The 19,744-nt window shown below is 46.4% G+C and overlaps 1 long non-coding RNA gene across 2 annotated transcripts; it reads right to left on the bottom strand.

Annotated features, from left to right (window-relative positions):
- Positions 1-296: 296 nt before the first annotated feature.
- Positions 297-13,493, bottom strand: LOC146346957 (uncharacterized). Of its 2 annotated transcripts, XR_014790111.1 has the most exons (3): positions 12,916-13,493; positions 4,160-4,220; positions 297-1,386 (listed from the first exon to the last, which is right to left on the bottom strand). It is a non-coding gene; the product is annotated as an uncharacterized LOC146346957 (long non-coding RNA). The 2 variants fall into 2 exon arrangements; XR_014790112.1 differs by lacking the exons at positions 297-1,386; positions 12,916-13,493 and adding an exon at positions 2,199-2,346 and having other exon boundaries at positions 4,160-4,193.
- Positions 13,494-19,744: the final 6,251 nt, after the last annotated feature.

Here is a 19,744-nt window from a genome sequence, read left to right on the forward strand (position 1 = left end):
TTGCCAATGGCAACTCCTTCGTTTTTCAAAACCTCATTGCTGTGTGGGGGTGAGCATGGGCACGGAGCAGAGGCCGTAGGTCAGCTCCAAAAGGCTCTGCAGGCCATTGGTTTCATGGATAGTTTACAGTCTGGTGAAAAAACAAAAACAAGGTCGGGATTAGGGAGAGGTTGAGGACTGAGAATGTGAATTAGGGATGCAGAGGCTGAGTTTAGGTTGGTTCTGAAAAGGATTTGTGAAAGTATCAAGTATTGAGAACTATCCACTCAAGTCCCAATGCTACAAAGGTGTGAGAGAACAACTGCACATGTTATTTATTTATTACATTTCTGGGTGGTTACAAGATAAAGCTTAAAATGATAAAATGCAGTAACACAGTAAAACAGAATAAAACCAAAATAGTAACCAAGAAAAAAGCCAGCAGCAGTGCAAAGATCTAAAAACACATTAACACGTTTTTGTTTTTTTGTTTTTTTCAAAATTGAAGGGCTAAAACGTCTGGGGAAAATGAAAAGGCCATCAACTTCACTTGGAAAAGGTCCTCTGCACAACACTGAGAAGATGCAATGCTAGTGGAAAGGAACTCGCTATTTGCCATAATCTTCGCCACAAATTTGGCTTGATAATGAGTTCTAGCCTGGCTTCAGTCAGCTTTGGCACTAGTTTTCCTCCACCTGCATTCTAGCCATCTTCCCTCTTACTTCATTGTCCTCAGCTCTGGTGGGGAGCTCCCTCAGAGGGAGAGGGTGCTTGGGAGCAATGGTGTGAACTGTCCTATGGCTTTTCTACACAAGCCTGTTAATCCACTGCATTGACTTTCGGTTTCTTCGCAAAAACTGAGATTAAACCACTACATGAGGAGTGTTTCCTTTACCGCTGTTCCACTACATAACCTCTAGATGGCATTGTAGTATAGCAAAATAGCACAAGTACACAAGAGGAAATCACCCTTTCTTTTACAATCAGAAATAATACCCCATTTTCCCTGGTCTTAAAAAACTTGCAGAAAGCACTATTACAAACAGAAGCAAAACTGAAGGGTCACACCATTGTTTAAAAAACCTATAAACACTCATAAGTAGGGAATGACAAGCACACAACAAAGGCCTCATGTAGAAAAGCTCCTAGTCATCTCTGCATTCCACGAGTGTGCAGGGCTTCGACAGGAGCACATAACAGCAGGAAAACCCACAGAGACCTCTGGAATCCATCTGAATCCATTTAAAACTGCTTGGGAGGATCACTGCAGAGAGATCATATCCATGCAGGTCATTATTCACACTATTCATCTTTGTGACGCTTCCCAAAGCGTTCCCCAAGGGCTCTCAGTATACTTCCGGGTATTTTCTGGTGTTTGTCTCGCAAAGCTTCCATTGCAATTTTTGCCTATTTAGGAGGAAAGAGGGAAAAAAGCCCATAGGTTAGAATCAAAGATATACTTCAAGCCTTGCTATCAAAGGTAAAGGTGTCCCCAACCAGTCGTGTCCGACTCTAGGGTGCGGTGCTCATCCCCCTTTCTAAGCCGAAGAGCCAGCGCTGTCCGAAGATGCTTCCGTGGTCATGTGGCCGGCATGACTGAACACCGAGGTGCACGGAACGCTGTTACCTTTCCCGTCGAGGCGGTACCTATTTATCTACTTGCAATTTCTTGCTTTCGAACTGCTAGGTTGGCAGAAGCTGGGACTGAAGACGGGAGCTCACTCCGTCACGCAGCACTCGGGTCTCGAACTGCTGACCTGCCGACCTTCCAGTCTGCAGTTCAGCGTCTTAACCACTAAGCCACCATGGCCCTTTGCTATAAAAGAGACCATAAATATAACAAGGCATTTAAACTTCCCATTTTCCCATCAATACAATTTATTATTCTAATCCAATTTTCACCTATGTTTGAGAAATCATGCCACCATTGGCTGTTGTGTACTGGTAGAGAGTGATAATTATCACTGACCCCTGTGGAACAGAAGTCACAGAGTTGAGCAATATCCCTCAAGCACCACCTTCTGCAGCTGACCATCCAGATAGGAATGAAACCACCTCAAGGACTCTGCCCTGCCAGGCCAGAGAGTCATCCCAGAAGCATACCATGGCTGATAGTGCTGAAAAGCCCCTGAGAAATCAAGGAGAATCAATAGGGTCACACTTCCCCCATCTCTCACCTGACAGAGCTCATCATTAGGGGTGCTGCAGAAACTGCCGCAGACTCAAAGGAGGCTGGATTCCAAAGAATATGACCTCTGGAGTCCATAGCAGACCAGCCACACTCCCCTCTGCATCCACAAGTCTTCCCATGGGGCAGCTCTCCAGCTTTCAAACAAATGAGATAGGCTAATGGTGGCTGTCATTAGCCTATCACAGGAAAATTACAGCCATAAATGGCATATTTTATACCATTTGCAGCCATAAACCACTTACTTTTCAGAAATTGCTGCCGTTTACGGCTGTGTTTATCTAATATTTCTTAGTAATTCTTCCCCCTCTTTCTGTTTCTCGTCTGTCCTTTGCAATCGTGTTTGCTCAGTTTCCTTAACTCCTTCTATTGCACGTACTTCAAATTCTTTAAATTCTTTGCTTATGAGTGCCTTGATTTCCTCTGCTAATGACTAGATGTCTTTGCTTCATCTTCATCCTTTTCTACTTTTTTTCCTTAATACCCATGATAAAAAATGCATGATTTTCCAGATGTAGAGCCTGTTTCCATTCAATTTGAAATAGCTATAGCAGTCAGTAATTAATTCTGCAACTAATTCATTTAGCTACAAAATGAATCAAATGTCAAGAATGTACAGCTGGTGCTTTTAAGTATATTGATTCCTAAATTGCTTTGTCCAAGAAAATTAGTTATAAGTAAATTACTATAATTAGTATTAATTGAAATTCTTTCTAAATTCAAAATTATGAGCTCTGACACTGCATCAGGAGCTTTGCCAATGCCAGCGCCGCCTTGTCCATCCCGCCTAGGGGACCGGCAGCCCCCACGACTCCATCCGGAGAGGAAGGGGTGACTAGAGAGAAGGAGAGCATCAGAGAGAGGAACTGGAGGATTGGTCTCCCAGAAGGCCGACTTCCCGGTCGCTCCCCTCATAAAACCAACATGGCAGCGGAGGCCAGCACTTCAGCGTGTGCCTTGGTGTCACATGGAGTGTGTCCACACTCAGCACCACACTTGGAGCCAAACTGGAGCTGGGAGCCCAACCCAATTGATCTCACATGAGCCTATGCTGCAAGTTCAACTGGTAAGACTAACAAACCAATGCGTTCATGAATTTTGTAAGACTTGTTATTGAAGATACGCTTTGGTCTATTTATGAACCACTTTGGGTTGGAAGCCCAAATGCCCGAGGTGCAGCCTTGCACTGGTCATGCACTGAGAATGTGTGATGAATGAATAACATATTGGAGATTATTGAGCCCAACACTCATATGACCTTCCCTTCATGGTGTCCCTGAATCTTAGAGCATTTACTTTTTCAGCTAGTTCTTCAGCAGTTATATCTGGATCGTATGGAATTGGTTGTCCAATATGTGTACGAAATTTGACTGGTAAGAATCCATATGCCGGAAAGCCTATAAGCCCAGTTTTTCCATTAAGCCATCTCATTAGACCTGTATATGAAATTACGATAAGCTTGGGATCACATATTGACAGACTGCAGAGAGTCTTCTTGAAATTAGCCGGGGCGTTGCAAAGAGAGGTTTTTTGAAATTAGTTGGGGCTTTGCTTGCACATGAGGCATCTGTTATGAAAAGTTTGAGAAAATTAGCATGAGTCACCGCATATATCACGGATGCAGTCTATAAGCTCTGTGTATAGAAAGCATGGATACTGATGCATTCACAGGTATTTCTCATCAGAGAAACATATGGAAAGCCCCTGAGAACATGTAAAGTTTTGCATCACATCCATTGCCATTCTCCATAATAAAAATGTAGGAGAAGGGAAAACCTATATATACCACCCTTCAATCAGCTTTCAGAATAGATATGAAAGCCTACCAAATTTTTGTATGCATAAACTAGATTTAAAAAAAATACCTGACCTCTTGCTTTTTTCCCTCAGATGTAAGTCCTGCTGTATTCAGCAAGGATTACTCCTAACTAAGGGTGCATAGGTATGCTATCTACAAAACATGCTCCTAAGAAAGTATGAAGTGTAACTTACGTATCTTTCCATATGTCCTGTATCCCTCTTGCAGATTTTGTGTAAATATAGGGACGATGGGCTAAAGATCAAAAGACAGACATTATTACAACTTTGTTGTTGTCACTTCAGCCCATGTAGATCACTGAAAATGCAGGGTTTGGACACGTGGAGAGGAGAAACTTGATGAGATATCCTCTAGGGTTCTGTCACCAGCTAAGTGTATTGAAGGGCTATTTTGAGAAGTGAATGGGGAATGGCAGACCAGGCTCCTGTCCCCCACAGACATCCTGCTACCTCCCTTCTCCATGGAGATACTCCTCTTTTGCTTCTGAGGTTTGCAAAATTGAACCTGGCTGTGGCATAGTCACACTTAACAGCCTGGTTTGGACACTCAGTTCCTGGCTCACTGAACTGGACTTGGCACCGGGAAACAGGGGACAGGACAGAGCTGTCCCTCATTCTCCCTCCCCTTGCCTCCAATAAGAAGGCATCATGCCCCTATAACGTTGTTTCTGTCTTATCAGAGTTTCTGCAATAAGTAAAAAGATGGAAGAAGTGGTGGGGAAATACAGGAGGGGTACTAGCTGAAGATTTTGTCATCTGGACAGCCCATAAAATTCTGTGAATGAGGCAGGCCACTGGCAGTATAAAAGCCCCATCTGGAAGCACCCTACAAATAACATAATTTTTGACTTCTTTCTTGGTACCAAACTAGGCAGCATGTTAATGGCATTTTTGCTTTTCTAGCTGATAAAATGTATCTTTGGACCTTATCTTGGTGTTATGTTCCCTGGATTTAATGTAGTAGGAATAAATCTCTGGCCACTTCATAGGTACATAGCAAGCTGCCTTATACTGAGTCAGATCCTTGGTCCATCTAGCGCAGTATTGCTGACACTGACTGGCAGCAGCTCTCCGGGGATTCAGGCAGAATTCTTTCCTGGCCCCACCTGGAGATGCTGAGAATCGAAACTGGGACCTTCTGCATGCAACGCATGTGCTCTGTCACACTGAGCGACAGCCCCTCCTACTTGAAAAAACACCAGCCACAGTTCAGCGTTCTTTGTCATCGCTAAACAGAATTTTTTGTTCTGAATGAAGTTGCTTCCTGCCTGAACAGGTAAAGAAATTAATAAGTACATCAGTTGAAGGGCTGGACCTGCACAGGAGGTGAATTAAAAGGAACACACTGCAGTTGAGAAGATCATTAACAGGGCTGAACAAAATTACACCACAAATAAACCCTCAATCCACAAGGGGGATGTACATTTAGCTTACTTAAAACCTAAAGATAAATCTAAAGAAATTGTCATGATTCTTTTCTTTTCTTTATACTCTCTGGCCGTACAGCCTTTATCCACATTTGCCAAGGCTGATTGGTGCCTCCGAAAGATGCTGTCAGCCTTAGGCAAATGCTGGGACGGCTGTGCTCAAAGACAGCACACTGCTGACACCTGCCCTGGCTCCCAAGGGAAGGCATCATTGTCAGGAGGGCCAGGAAATGCCTTATGATGGTGAAGATTCCTTCTGAAAGAGCCCCAAGGGGGCCAAAAGCATGTTAAAACAGATGCATGAATTCATCTCCGGAACCCATGAGAAGCCTCTGCAGTAGCTCTAAGGCTGAAGGGAGCGGGCAGAAGTCCATTCCACCCTTCTCCCCGGGCCTCTAATTGAGGCTGCGCAAGGAGACTCTGAGGACACCCCGCACCGCATCCAGAGTTTCCAGGTCATTTTGCGGGCCTCCCAATGCTGGGTCTCTAGAGCATTCCCTGGTGTGAGAAGTTGAGGAAGGCAGGAAGGGCACTCCCTGGTGGAGCTCCCTGGTCCTTAAACTTTTGCACATTTCAGAGGTAGCTTTTCTGCCTCTTATTCACAAGGTTGGCTGGACTATTTCCTAAGCTAAATATGGAGATGATATACCAAATATTCCAGAATTTCAAAATACACAACCATGTGGAGTTATCTGCATCGTTACCTCTGTAAAGTTGGTGCAAGGAATGAGAAATATAGAAAAGTAGGAATGAGGACCCCCTTTATGGATCACTGCCTTGTTGTGGCGAAGGGGCTTGCGTAACTCAGTGAAGCCATAAGCTATGCCGTGCAGGGCCACCCAAGATGGACAGGTCATGGCAGAGAGTTCTGACAAAATGTGGTCGACTGGAGAAGGAAATGACAACGCACTCCAGTATTCTTGCCAAGAAAACCCCATGGAACGTATCACAAGGCTAAAAGATATGACGCCGAAAGATGAGACCCTCAGGTCGGAAGGTGTCCAATATACTACTGGGGAAGAGCAGAGGGTATTTCCAAGTAGCGCCAGAAAGAATGAAGCGGCTGGGCCAAAGCTGAAAGGACACTCACCTGTGGATGTGTCTGGTGGTGAAAAGAAAATCCGATGCTTTAAAGAACAATATTGTTTAGGAACCTGGAATGTAAGATCAATGAATCAAGGTAAGCTGGAGGTGGTCAAACATGAGATGACAAGATTGAACATCGACATCCTGGGAATCAGCGAACTAAAATGGACAGGCATGGGCGAATTTAATTCAGGTGACCATCATATCTACTATTGTGGCCAAGAATCCCTTAGAAGAAATGGAGTAGCACTCATAGTCAACAAAAGGGTGGGAAAAGCAGTACTGGGGTACAATCTCAAAAATGATAGAATGACCTCAGTATGAATCCAAGGCAAACCATTCAACATCACAGTAATTCAAGTCTATGCCCCAACCACTGATGCCAAAGAAGCTGAGGTTGATCGGTTCTATGAAGACCTACAACACCTTCTAGAACTAACACACAAAAAAGATGTCCTCGTCATCATAGGGGATTGGAATGCTAAAGTAGGAAGTCAAGAAATCACCGGGATAACAGGCAGGCATGGCCTTGGAGTACAAAATGAAGCAGGGCAAAAGCTAATAGAGTTTTGCCAAGAGAACACGCTGATCATAGCAAACACTCTTTTCCAACAGCACAAGAGGTGACTCTACACATGGACATCACCAGATGGTCAATATCGAAATCAGATTGTTTATGTACTTTTCAGCCAAAGATGGAGAAGCTCCATACAGTCAGTAAAAACAAGACCTGGAGCTGACCGTGGCTCAGATCATGAGCTGCTTCTTGCAAAATTTCGGCTTAAATTGAAGAACATAGGGAAAACCACTAAACCATTCAGGTATGACCTCAATCATATCCCTTATGAATATACAGTGGAGGTGACGAATAGATTTCAGGGATTAGACCTGATAGACAGAGTGCCTGAGGGACTATGGATGGAGGTCCATAACATTGTTCAGGAGGCAGCAACGAAATCCATCCCAAAGAAAATGAAATGCAAGAACGCCAAGTGGCTGTCTGATGAGGCTTTACAAGTAGCTGAGGAAAGAAGGGAAGTGAAAAGCAAGGGAGAAAGGGGAAGATATATCCAACTGAATGCAGAGTTCCAGAGAATAGCAAGGAGAGACAAGAAGGCCTTCTTAAATGAACAATGCAAAGAAATCGAGGAAAACAACAGAATGGGAAAGACTAGAGATCTCTTCAAGAAAATTGGAGATCTCAAGGGAACGTTTTGTGCAAAGACGGGCATGATAAAGGACAAAGAAGGCAGGGACCTCACAGAAGCTGATGAGATTAAGAAGAGGTGGAAAGAATACACAGAAGAACTATACAGGAAAGATCTGAATGTCCCTGATAGCCATGATAGTGCGGTCACTGAACTCGAGCCGGACATCCTCGAGAGTGAAGTCAAGTGGGCCTTAGGAAGCATTAGTAACAACAAAGCTAGCAGAGATGACAGTATTCCAGCTGAGCTATTTAAAATCCTAAAAGATGATGCTGTTAAAGTGCTGCATTCAATATGCCAACAAATTTGGAACACTCAACAATGGCCGCAAGACTGGAAAAGGTCAGTTTACATTCCAGTTCCAAAGAAGGGCAATGCCAAAGAGTGTTCAAACTACCGCACAATTGCGCTCATTTCACATGCCAGCAAGGTGATGCTCAAAATCCTACAAGCTAGGCTTCAGCAGTATGCGAACCGAGAACTACCGGAAGTACAACCTGGGTTTCAAAGAGGCAGAGGAACTAGAGATCAAATCGCCAGCATTCGCTGCATCATGGAGAAAGCAAGAGAATTCCAGAAAAACGTCTATTTCTGCTTCATTGACTACGCTAAAGACTTTGATTGTGTGGATCACAATAAACTGTGGCAAATTCTTAAAGTGATGGGAGTACCAGACCACCTTGCCTGTCTCCTGAGAAACCTGTACGAGGGTCAAGAAGCAACAGTAAGAACCAGACATGGAACAACCGAGTGGTTCAAAATTGGGAAAGGAGTACGACAAGGCTGCATATTGTCACCCTGCTTATTTAACTTATATGCAGAGTACATCATGAGAAATGCCAGGTTGGATGAATCAGAGGTCGGAATTAAGACTGCTGGGAGAATTATCAACAACCTCTGATATGCAGACGATACCACCCTAATGGCAGAAACCGAAGAGGATCTCAAGAGCCTCTTGTTGAGGGTGAAAGTGGAGAGTGCAAAAGCTCATTTGAAACTCAACATTAAGAAAACTAAGATCATGGCATCTGGCCCCATCACTTCCTGGCATCTAGAAGGGGAAGAAATGGAAGCAGTGACAGATTTTATTTTCTTGGGCTCCAAGATCACCACAGACGGTGACTGTAGCCATGAAATTAAAAGACGCTTGCTCCTTGGGAGGAAAGCTATGGCAAACCTAGACAGCATAGTAAGAAGCAGAGACATCACCTTGCCGACAAAAGTCTGCATAATCAAAGCTGTGGTTTTCCCAGTAGTAACGTATGGCTGTGAGAGCTGGATTATAAGGAAGGCTGAGCGCCGAAGAATTGATACTTTCAAACTGTGGTGCTGGAGAAGACTCTTACGAGTCCCCTGGACTGCAAGGAGGTCAAATCAGTCCATCCTAAAGGAAATCAACCCTGAGTGCTCATTGGAAGGACAGATAATGAAGCTGAAGCTCCAATATTTTGGCCACCTAATGCGAAGAGAAAACTCCCTGGAAAAGACCCTGATGCTGGGAAAGACTGAAGGCAAAAGGAGAAGGGGACGGCAGAGGATGAGATGGCTAGATAGCATCACGGATGCAATGAATATGAACTTGAGCACGCTCCGGGAGAGAGCGCAGGACAGGAAGGCCTGGCGTGCTATGGTCCATGGGGTCACGAAGAGTCGGACACGACTGAACGACTGAACAACAACAACTCCCATTTTTCCTTTGGCTACCGTTTTATATCAGTACACAAGACCTAGACTGCAGAAACTGAACAGTATTCTGGCACAGAGGCTTCCAACTCTTTCCTTGCATACTGTCCCCTGGGAATGGATAAGAGGATTATTGCAGAGTTCCAGTAAATCCCTGCTCTGCTCTAGCATGCAGAGAGGGGTGCCACAGAGATGACTGCTCCTGCCATTTCCCAATAATCAGATCACAATCACCTCACTTGCTTGTTATTTATTTATAATTGTTATTCTGCGTCTTTTGCTTTTTCCAGCACCCCTCAGAATAGCAAAATCTTCCTGTGACTCTGTTTTTGTAGCATCTATAAAGCAACAGTCTATTGGTATGGCTTGTTGTTGTTGTTGTTCAGTCGTTCAGTCGTGTCCGACTCTTCGTGACCCCATGGACCATAGCACGCCAGGCCTTCCTGTCCTGCGCTCTCTCCCGGAGCGTGCTCAAGTTCATATTCATTGCATCCGTGATGCTATCTAGCCATCTCATCCTCTGCCGTCCCCTTCTCCTTTGGCTCCATGGTAATAAACAAGAACCCGTGGTCCTTTGGGCAGGTCATCTATTCTGCACACCTCATAACCTGTAAATGCTACAACATGAAATGGCTTCAGTATTGTTTCATGTACATGTAGACCACACAGTTATCTATATCCCCAATAGAAGAATAAGGAGGGCCAACAAGCAAAATGCTGTATTTTTAATGTGAAATTCAAAACGTATCAAAAATTATGATCTTAAGTTAAAATTCAGTTTAGAAGGGGAAGTGTGATGTCTAAATGTATAACCGCTTTGCTGAAAAAACTGCAGTTGCAGGTGAAATTATATCCTTAGTCATGATTAAGGATGGTATTGTCAGGAATGACTTGTGAAAAATGCTCACAATCAAAGTAAAAACTCTGTTTGGATACTGCCAGGTTTTTAATGCATTTCTGATGGGGGAAAAGTAGCATGTGGTAGAGACTTTGAAGGCTACCAAGAATGGAGGAATTAGTGGACAACTTTAATCAGCTCAACAACTGCTGTTGAACAGACCCCATTCAGCAATGCTTGCCTTTGGACTTCCTCCCAGACACCAGGCATGCTAAGATAAATGACGCTGGACCTTTTAGCAATATGAGGGGTCTCTGGATGGTTTTATTCTAGACAAGCCATTCCCATGCACACCATCACTGAGGAGGAGAAAGAGGGCAAAATCCAACATAAGTCCAACTTAGAATAGACCCATTGAAATGAATGGGATTTAAATTACTCATCACTAACTTAAGTCCCATTCATTTCAAAATGTCTACTTTAAGTAAGACTTGCGTTGGATTTTGCAGAGAGTTTTGAACCTTGCCCTGCCCGCAGCAATCAGGACCACTATGCTTTATTTATTTATTACATCTGTAATAAGTCTGAGATTTTGCCTGCTGGCTCCTTGATGCCTTCTCTTCCCCTTTTCTCCACTGGCTGCTGCCCAGCAGGTATTGATTCAAGTTACCATGCGGTGGCACTGAAGGCAGAGGCCCATCCACAAGCCTGCACAGCACATACACCAAATGTATTCCGACTGCGCCAGGTGCTGCTGCCAAACACCTCCTTTCATCCAGGCTCCTGTAGCCTTGCATCCCCCAGAACAGACAGTTATGCCACAGGTATGGTATTTCACACTCCAGCCCCACAAAGGACCTGCACCTGCTACCCCCCTGGTCTGTCTGGTCATTATACACGGCCTCAGGAGCCCTGCAGCCTGGAAAACCATCTGTCTGGTTTTCTTTCCTGGCAGAGACCACATCTCTCCTGAGGTTGCTGTCAGTAAAGACCAGTGACTTTTGAGCTGTCTTCATTTGTACCCAGAGCCTAGCTAGGCAGGGATCCCAGGCTTCCCTATCCCATGGCCATTTTGATAATTTGGACTTCTACTCCCATCATCCCTGACCATTGGCCCTGGCTGCTGATTGAATTTGCAATGTGAACCATGTTCAAGGGACCAGGTTAGGGAAGACACAGTCATGGAGGGGTGAGTGCTGCTGGAGCCCAAGGGGAGCTCAGGAGAAGATCAGGCAGGGCAGGAGATGGACAGAGGTGGGATTCCCCCATCCCATGAGCCTGACGAGGAGGGAAGTCCATGGGTGTTGGGGGCTGGACTGCAAGGAGAAGGAGGGAGCAGTCAGCAGGGCAGTGAGCTCTTTTTACACGTGCATGGCAGGACAGAAATGTCAGGCATGAGGTGGGAGGAGGGGGCTGCATTGTGGCAACAGTGCGGCGGGTGGGTCACAGGACATGTGGACTTAGCACAAGGATTGACCTAGCTGGCCAGCAGCCTCCGTTCAAGAGCCCTTTGCAAGTCAGCAGCCCGCTGGGTGCAGTCAGAGAGAGAGCGAGAGAGAGAGAAATAGGGTGGCAGGAAGAGGGTGGCTGTGCCAACTGCTGGCTTCTGCCCTGTCCACTGCCAACCTACATCTCCTCAGCAGAACAAAGGTTCCCAACTCTGGCATCAAATAAAACAAACGGAGGAGACTGCAGTGGGAGCCAGAGCGAGATAAGGGCAGCATCAAAGAGCCGGGTTGGAGCAACACACTTTGAAGTGTGTGCTAAGCTGCAAGCCTCCGCCTGGGCACAAGCTGCATGTGTGAAACCAAGGCAAAAAATGTGCCTTGTGTAATGGTTAAGAAATATCATTACAAAACACCAGGAAGCTTCACTACGATTTCAGTAAGCAGGAGCTGCCAGTGTAGATATCTGCAGGCAACACCTCACAACGATCTGACAGCCGACAGTCCGACCCCTCGGTATGAGGAAGGCCATCAGGCCAAAGCGGAAAATGTGACCTTTAATCACATAATCACAAAACCTTTAATGTGAAACTGAAAATGTTAAAGGCGCCAAAAGTCACGGCCTGAAGTTTAAATTCGGTTTAGAAGTAGTTCTCTGAAAAACCCACAGGGGCGAAATTATGTCCTTAGGGCGCAATCCTAAGTCGACAGGCGGCCGCCTCCAAACTCGGGGGAGACCGCCGGCAGGAGAGGCACGGGGGGATCGTTCCGTCCGCTCCTCTCCGCCTTGTTCTTCTCGCTAGGCTCCACGTTCAGCTGTCTGGCGGCAGGCAGCGGGGCGAGGGCGACTGGGAGAGGAAGGGGGCACTGGCAGATGCTTCGAAGGCTAGCAAGAACGGAGGACTTAGCGGACAACGCCAACCAGCTCACCCACTGCTGCTGACCGGGCCGCTTCAGCAATGCTTGCCTTTGGCCTTCCTCCCAGAGCCCAGGCACGCCGAGATAAAAGAAGAAGAGCAAAGGAGGGAGACACGCTCCTCAAAGCGCAGCAATGACAGGCGTTGCTGGGGCCCCTTCCAGCCCTCACCTGTACGCCTGTTAGTGCAGTCTGGAAGTTTTTGTTACCTATTTTTTTTAGCATTCACTGGGGAGGGAGAAGCAAAAAGAACTTCGTTCAAAATTATTCACCCAACAGCGGAGAATTTTAGATAAATTCTCATCAGTGGGGTGGTTTGGTGCTTACCTTGTGAGGAGCTGTTTAGGGGCAGGCAAAGGTGCGTGTTCTTCCTCCGCCGCTTCGCCGGCAATCCCAAGCCTCCGGGGCAGCGACCCAGCCATGATCACTTCCAGCAGCAGCACTTCCTTGCAGGGGCGTTCAGAAGAAGGCTGTCTGAGGTGTGCCTGAGAGATAACTGTTCCCTTAAAGCAACTCAAAAGAAAGAAAGAAAGAAAGAAAGAAAGAAAGAAAGAAAGAAAGAAAGAAAGAACCTTTAAAAATGACCACGCCAGTCCTCGAAGCCCTGAGAGCAGAGGAAAAACAAGTTCGAAAGCATAATAGCCTGAGAATCCCAGCTTTCAAGGCTTCTTTCTGCCTGGCTGAAAAGTTCCTACATGTCAGATGTCAGCACTGTTGTCTTCAGTAGAAGTTTTGAGCAGCCTTGGGGATTTTTAACTGATCAACAGCACAAGCCTGTTGCATGTCTTCTCAGAACTAAGTCCTATTGAGTTCAGTGGGTAACGATCTCCTTTGCTGAAGTCAGTGGGACCTAGTCTCAGGTAAATATGCATAGTCTCAACCACACACATTCACACAATCACTTCTTGATCTGTTGGTTTCCAGAGCAATCCTACAGCACCCCACATTGCCCCCAGCTCAGCTTTATATTTCCACATTTCCAAACTTCCTGTTAGGTTGCTTCAGAAGACCCTTGGGTGAAGGGGGGGCTTCCGGAGAAACAGCTGAATTAGGGGAGAATCCTCACAACAAACCTGTGAGGTTGGTTGGATTGCGAGTCAGTGCCTGACCCAAAGTCACGCAGTGAGCTTCCTTGGCCAAGTAGGGACTAGAACCCAGACCTCCTCACTCCCAGTCCAACACTCGAACCACTCCATCAGTCCAGCTCTCTAACCACTACACCACACTGGTGTTATGAAACTCATGACAGAGAGACAGTAAAATGGAAAGTTCTTTCTGAAGTAGTTGCACTTGTACAAATGTGGCAGGAGGGAAAGATTAGCAGGCTTTTTTTTGATGTTTGAATAAAAAGCACACTCCGCACATGCTCAGGGAATGACAAAAATAAGTAATAAACATACCAGGTAATATGAAAAACTACTTTCTGGGAAAGGAGTACGACAAGGCTGCATATTGTCACCCTGATTATTTAACTTATATGCAGAGTACATCATGAGAAATGCCGGGTTGGATGAATCAGAGGTCAGAATTAAGATTGCTGGGAGAATTATCAACAACCCAGATATGCAGATGATACCACCCTAATGGCAGAAAGCGAAGAGGATCTCAAGAGCCTCTTGTTGAGGGTGAAAGAGGAGAGTGCAAAAGCTGGTTTGAAACTGAACATTAAAAAAACTAAGATCATGGCATCTGGCCCCATCACTTCCTGGCATCTAGAAGGGGAAGAAATGGAAGCTGTGACAGATTTTACTTTCTTGGGCTCCAAGATCACCGCAGATGGTGACTGTAGCCTAGGGATGGCGGAGAATTTCTCCCCGAAACTTCGGGGGGCCGAGCGCCAACGTGTTCGGGCCCCCGAACAAGTTTCGGGGAGAAATCCTCTGAACCCCCCTGCCCCCCGCACCCCCCCCCCCGGGATGGGACTTACCTTCGCCGAATGTCCCTCCCGGCGACGGGTCCGGCCAGCGGTTCAGCGGGTGTTCGAGCGGGGCAGGAGCGGCAGCCGGTCTTTTGACCGGCTGCTGCCGCCGCCATTGCAATAAAAGAAAAAGAAAAAAAAAGGCCCCCTGATAGGCTACGTGACGATTAACGTAGCCTATCAGGGCTAGATTTGCAAAGTCAGCCGTGATAGGCTACGTCAATCGTCACGTAGCCTATCACGGGTGACTTAAAAAAAAAAAAAAGCGCGTACGCAAATGGCGGCCCCCATAGGGAGCTACCATTCGCCTTCCTTATTTGGTCGCTGTAGTCGACGTAAAGATTTCCGTAGACTACGGCGAAAATAAGGGCAACACTATAGCGTGTTCCTTATTTGGTCGCTGTAGTCTACGTAAATCTTTACGTAGACTACAGCGACCAAATAAGGAACACGAATGGCGGCTCCCTATGGGGGCCGCCATTAGCGTACGCGCTTTTTTTTTTTAAAAGTCACCCATGATAGGCTACGTGACGATTGACGTAGCCTATCATGGCTGACTTTGCAAATCTAGCCCTGATAGGCTACGTTAATCGTCACGTAGCCTATCAGGGGTGTTTTTTTTAAAAAAAAAAACTTTCGCGTTCGCGGCCGGGCGAGGCGGGAAGCCTCCTCCCCGGCCTGAATTTCGGCTGGGGCGAGGCGGGAAGCCTCCCCCCCCGGCCTGAACTTCGCGGGGGGAGCAGCGAAGCGCCTCCCCACCACCACGAACAAGCTTCGGCGAAAGGTAAGGGACTTTCGTCCACCCCTACTGTAGCCATGAAATTAAAAGACGCTTGCTCCTTTGGAGGAAAGCTATGGAAAACCTAGACAGCATAGTAAGAAGCAGAGACATCACCTTGCCAACAAAGGGCCGTCTAATCAAAGCTATGGTTTTCCCAGTAGTAATGTATGGCTGTGAGAGCTGGACTCTTAGGAAGGCTGAGCGCCGAAGAATTGATGCTTTCGAACTGTGGTGCTGGAGAAGACTCTTACGAGTCCCCTGGACTGCAAGGAGGTCAAATCAGTCCATCCTAAAGGAAATCAACCCTGAGTGCTCATTAGAAGGACAGATACTGAAGCTGAAGCTCAAATATTTTGGCCACCTAATGCGAAGAGAAAACTCTCTGGAAAAGACCCTGATGCTGGGAAAGACTGAAGGCAAAAGGAGAAGGGGACGGCAGAGGATGAGATGGCTAGATAGCATCACTGATGCAATGAATATGAACCTGAGCACACTCCGGGAGAGTGCGCAGGACAGGAAGGCCTGGCGTGCTATGGTCCATGGGGTCATGAAGAGTCGGACACGACTGAACGACTGAACAACAACAACATGTGTGTGTGGGGGGGTTACTTTCTCCCCCAATCCAGCTGTTTCTCTGGAAGCTCCCCCCATCCCCTTCACCCAAGGGTCTTCTGAAATAACCTAACAGGAAGTTTGGAAATGTGGAAATACGAAGCTGAGCTGGGGGCAATGTGGGGTGCTGACGTGTGTAGGAATGCTCTGGAAGCCAATAGAGCAAGAAGTGGTTGTGTGAATGTGTGTGGTTGAAACTATACATACTTACTTGAGAGTAAGTCCCATTGAACATGCAGCAGACATGTGCTGTAGATCAGTTAAAAAGCCCCAAGGCTCTCAAAGATCCCATTGAACACCAGAATGCTTATATAAACACTTGTAGGAACTTTTCAGCCAGGCACAAAGAAGCCTTGAAAGCTGGGATTCTCTGGCTATTATGCTTTTGAACTTGTTTTTCCCCTCCCTCTGCTTAGCAGAGAGAATATATCGTGCAGGGCTCCAAGGATTGGCATGGTCATTTTAAAAGCTTGCTTGCTTGCTTGCTTGCTTGCTTGCTTTCAAAAGGAATTGCTTTAAACACATTGTTTATCTCTGAGGCACATCTGAGACAGCCTTCTTTTGGACAACCAAGTGTCGCTGCTGAAAGAGATTACTGCACCACAGGGGAGACGTTTGGGAACCGTGGAGAAGGATTTCAGTTTAAAAAGAGCACCCACGTGGCTCTGTATGTTTTATTATTAGCGGGAAGCACAATCTCCCCCCCCCCCATGAAATTTTAGAGAAATTTGACCCACCACCACGAAAGAGGGAGAAAAATCGTTTCTTTTTTAGCAGGGGGTGAAAAATTCCTCAATAATGGGAGGGTAAATTCGGCTCTGCACCAATATATGTGGGGATGGTGTAAAAGCTGGAACGGAACAAGCAGGAATGGCCCCTTTATAGTAAACAAAGCATGCCGAAAATAGTGGCGTGTGTTAGAAACACTTGCGAACAATATTTTAAGACTAAAATCCTTGCAATATTATATTATTACTGACCCCATAAGGACCAGAACGCATCCGGAACAGAACGGAATGGCTCAGAGCAGACACTTTGAATGAGCAATATCAAGCAAGCTCACCAGTCACACGTAACTCCGTGGCAGGGATGCAGTAAGCCACAAAACGTTCACAGAAACCAATTTTCAATACTGTCCCAGGCCATAGTCAGTATTAGGCAAAGCAGGCCGGAACAGCAACTTCCCAGTGAGCCAAATCAACCAAACTCACCAGTCACACATTACTGGATGGGGCTATTGTAAGAAGCTCCATAACGTCCATGGAAACCACATTTCAATACCCATTCCATGCCATAGTCTACATTCCCAAACAATTTAACTTTCCACTGTGCCCATTCATTACATCGCAGCAGGGGCTACAAGGAGCGAAATCCGGGTGTGCGCCAAAAAGGGGGTGGCACAAATAAACAGTTGGAGGTTTGCAGGATAGGGACTAAACTTCACACTCAGCCTCTCCTGGTCAGGAGGCACCTGATGCACCATCAGAACCCCGCACAAATACCCCAGAGGAGGGAAAATCCCAGGTGCAACAAATAGAGGATGCCTGTAAGGAGCAAAGCAGCAGTGATCTCAAACACTCTTGTTACATAACTCTATAGGGGACCAAAATAATCCATGGTCATAGTCATAGAATTATAGGGTTGGAAGGGGCCTACAAGACCATCGAGTCCAACCCCCTGCTCAGTGCAGGAAGCTTGATTCCCAGGCGGTTTCCTATCCAACTACTAACCAGTGCTGACTCTGCTTAGCTTCTGAGATCAGATGAGATCAAGCGCATCCAGCCCTTTGCTGACCACCAGAAAACACAATAACCCATGATGGGTTAAATAAGCCCTAATGTAGACTGTGGCCTAGCAGAGGGAGTTATTTTGGCCAAATAAGCCATTGTGGGTTAAAAGAAATTCCCAACAGACAAGACAGTAACCTACACTAGGTTAAGTAAGCCATCGTGGCTTCTTTAACCCATCATGGGTTATTGTGATGTCTGAACCCAGTCTATACCTCATGCCTCTGGCAGCATATTTATTTAGTTACTACATTTATATCCCACCTACCTTCAAGAAGCACATGGTGAAATTTAATAGTCTCCCCCAATTTTTTCTAGGGATGTACGAAAGGTACTTACCTTTCCGCGGATTACGCTGATGCTGGGGGGGAGGCGTTCCGTCCCTCCCCCCGGAATCCTGGCTGGGGGGGGAGGCACTCTGTTCCTCCCCCCCTGGAATCCTGGCCAGCCGGCTCCGCTCTGCAGGGATTCTGCGGAGCCGTTGGCCGGCTCCGCCAGCAGCCAGACATCCGGCCGCTGACTAGCAGGGATGCAAATGGCAGCGGCCATAGCCGCCGCCGTTTGCGTCCCTGCAGTCAGCCATGATAGGCTATGTAAATGTTTACGTAGCCTATCATGGCTGATTAAAACAAACAAAAAAAAAACGCATGTACACAAATGGCGGCGCCCATGGGCGCCACCATTTGCGTATGCGCAGGGTTTTTTTAATCAGCTGGGTTTTTTTTAACATTTACATAGCCTATAGTGGTGTTTTTTAATCAGCTGGGTTTTTTAATCAGCTGGGGTTTTTTTAAAACATTTACGTAGCCTATCACGGTTTTTTTTTAAATCTAGCTGTGATAGGCTACGTAAATCTTTACGTAGCCTATCACTTTTTTTGTTTTGTTTTTTTACATGGAAATGGCAGCAGCGGCAGCCAGTTGGAAGACCGGCCGCCGCAGCCGCCGCAGCCGCCGCAGCCGCACCGCCACCGCAGCCGCCGCTGCCACCGCTACAGCCGCCACTGCCAGGAAGATCCGCCTAAGGTAAGTCCCGTCCCGGGGTGGGGGGCCGTTCCACCACCGATTTCGGGGGCCGAATGCGCTGGCATTCGGCATCCCCGAGATCCATGGCGGAACTTTCGTACATCCCTAATTTTTTCTTTGAAACAAACCTGCGCGGTCAGTTAAGCTGAGGGATGTGAATGGCCAAAGGTCAATGTAAGCTTTAGGAGCGAGTGGGACTCCCCCATCCTAGTCTGATATTTTAAGCAGTAAACCACACAGCAGTGTCTATGGGCTTCTTTTGGAAATGGCCTTTGCAGATCTTCCCTCTGGATTCTGTAGAACTTTCATGATTAACTGCATCAGTTCCATCTAGTAAAATGACAGTGGTGTATTTGGTTAATTTCACCCACTCAGAAGTTGCCATTCTGGCTGGGCTGTTTCCCCACAACAGTTTGTGGGTCATTTTGCTCACTTGGAAGTTGCCGTTCCGAACTCTTTTGCGCAATATGGACCGTAGCCCGAAATGGCTACTGACACGTGGTTTCTGCGGAGGTTTTGGAGCTTATTACATCAGTCCCATCTAGTCCTGTGTGAGTGGTACGTTTGGTTGATTTGGCTCCCTGGGAAGTTGCTGTTCTGGGCCATTTTTCTTCAATAGGGACTATGGCCCGGAATGGGTATCGGAATATGGTTTCTGTGGACGTTTTGTGGCTTATTGCATCCCTGCCATGGAGTTATGTGTGACTGGTTAGTTTGGCTGATTTTGCTCATTTGGAGGCATCTGTTCCGGGCCATTCCATTCGTTCCGGATGTGTTCTGGTCATTATGCAATTAATAATAATACCCTATTGCAAGGGTTTTAGTCCCAAAATATTGTTCTCAAGGGTTTCTAACACATGCAACTATTTCTGGCATGCTTTTTTAATATAAAGGGGCCATTCCTGCCTTTTCTCTTCCGGCTTTTACACCGTCCCATATATACTTTTTAAATTAATTTTATCCGTACACCGCCCTGAGATCTTCATGATATAGGGCAGGATAGAAATGTTTTAAATAAATAAATAACATAAAT

This window comes from Heloderma suspectum, chromosome 4 (genome assembly GCF_057233095.1).
Source record: "Heloderma suspectum isolate Gila_16-S chromosome 4, 16-S_ref, whole genome shotgun sequence".
In the NCBI taxonomy this organism is placed as follows: Eukaryota; Metazoa; Chordata; class Lepidosauria; order Squamata; family Helodermatidae; genus Heloderma; species Heloderma suspectum.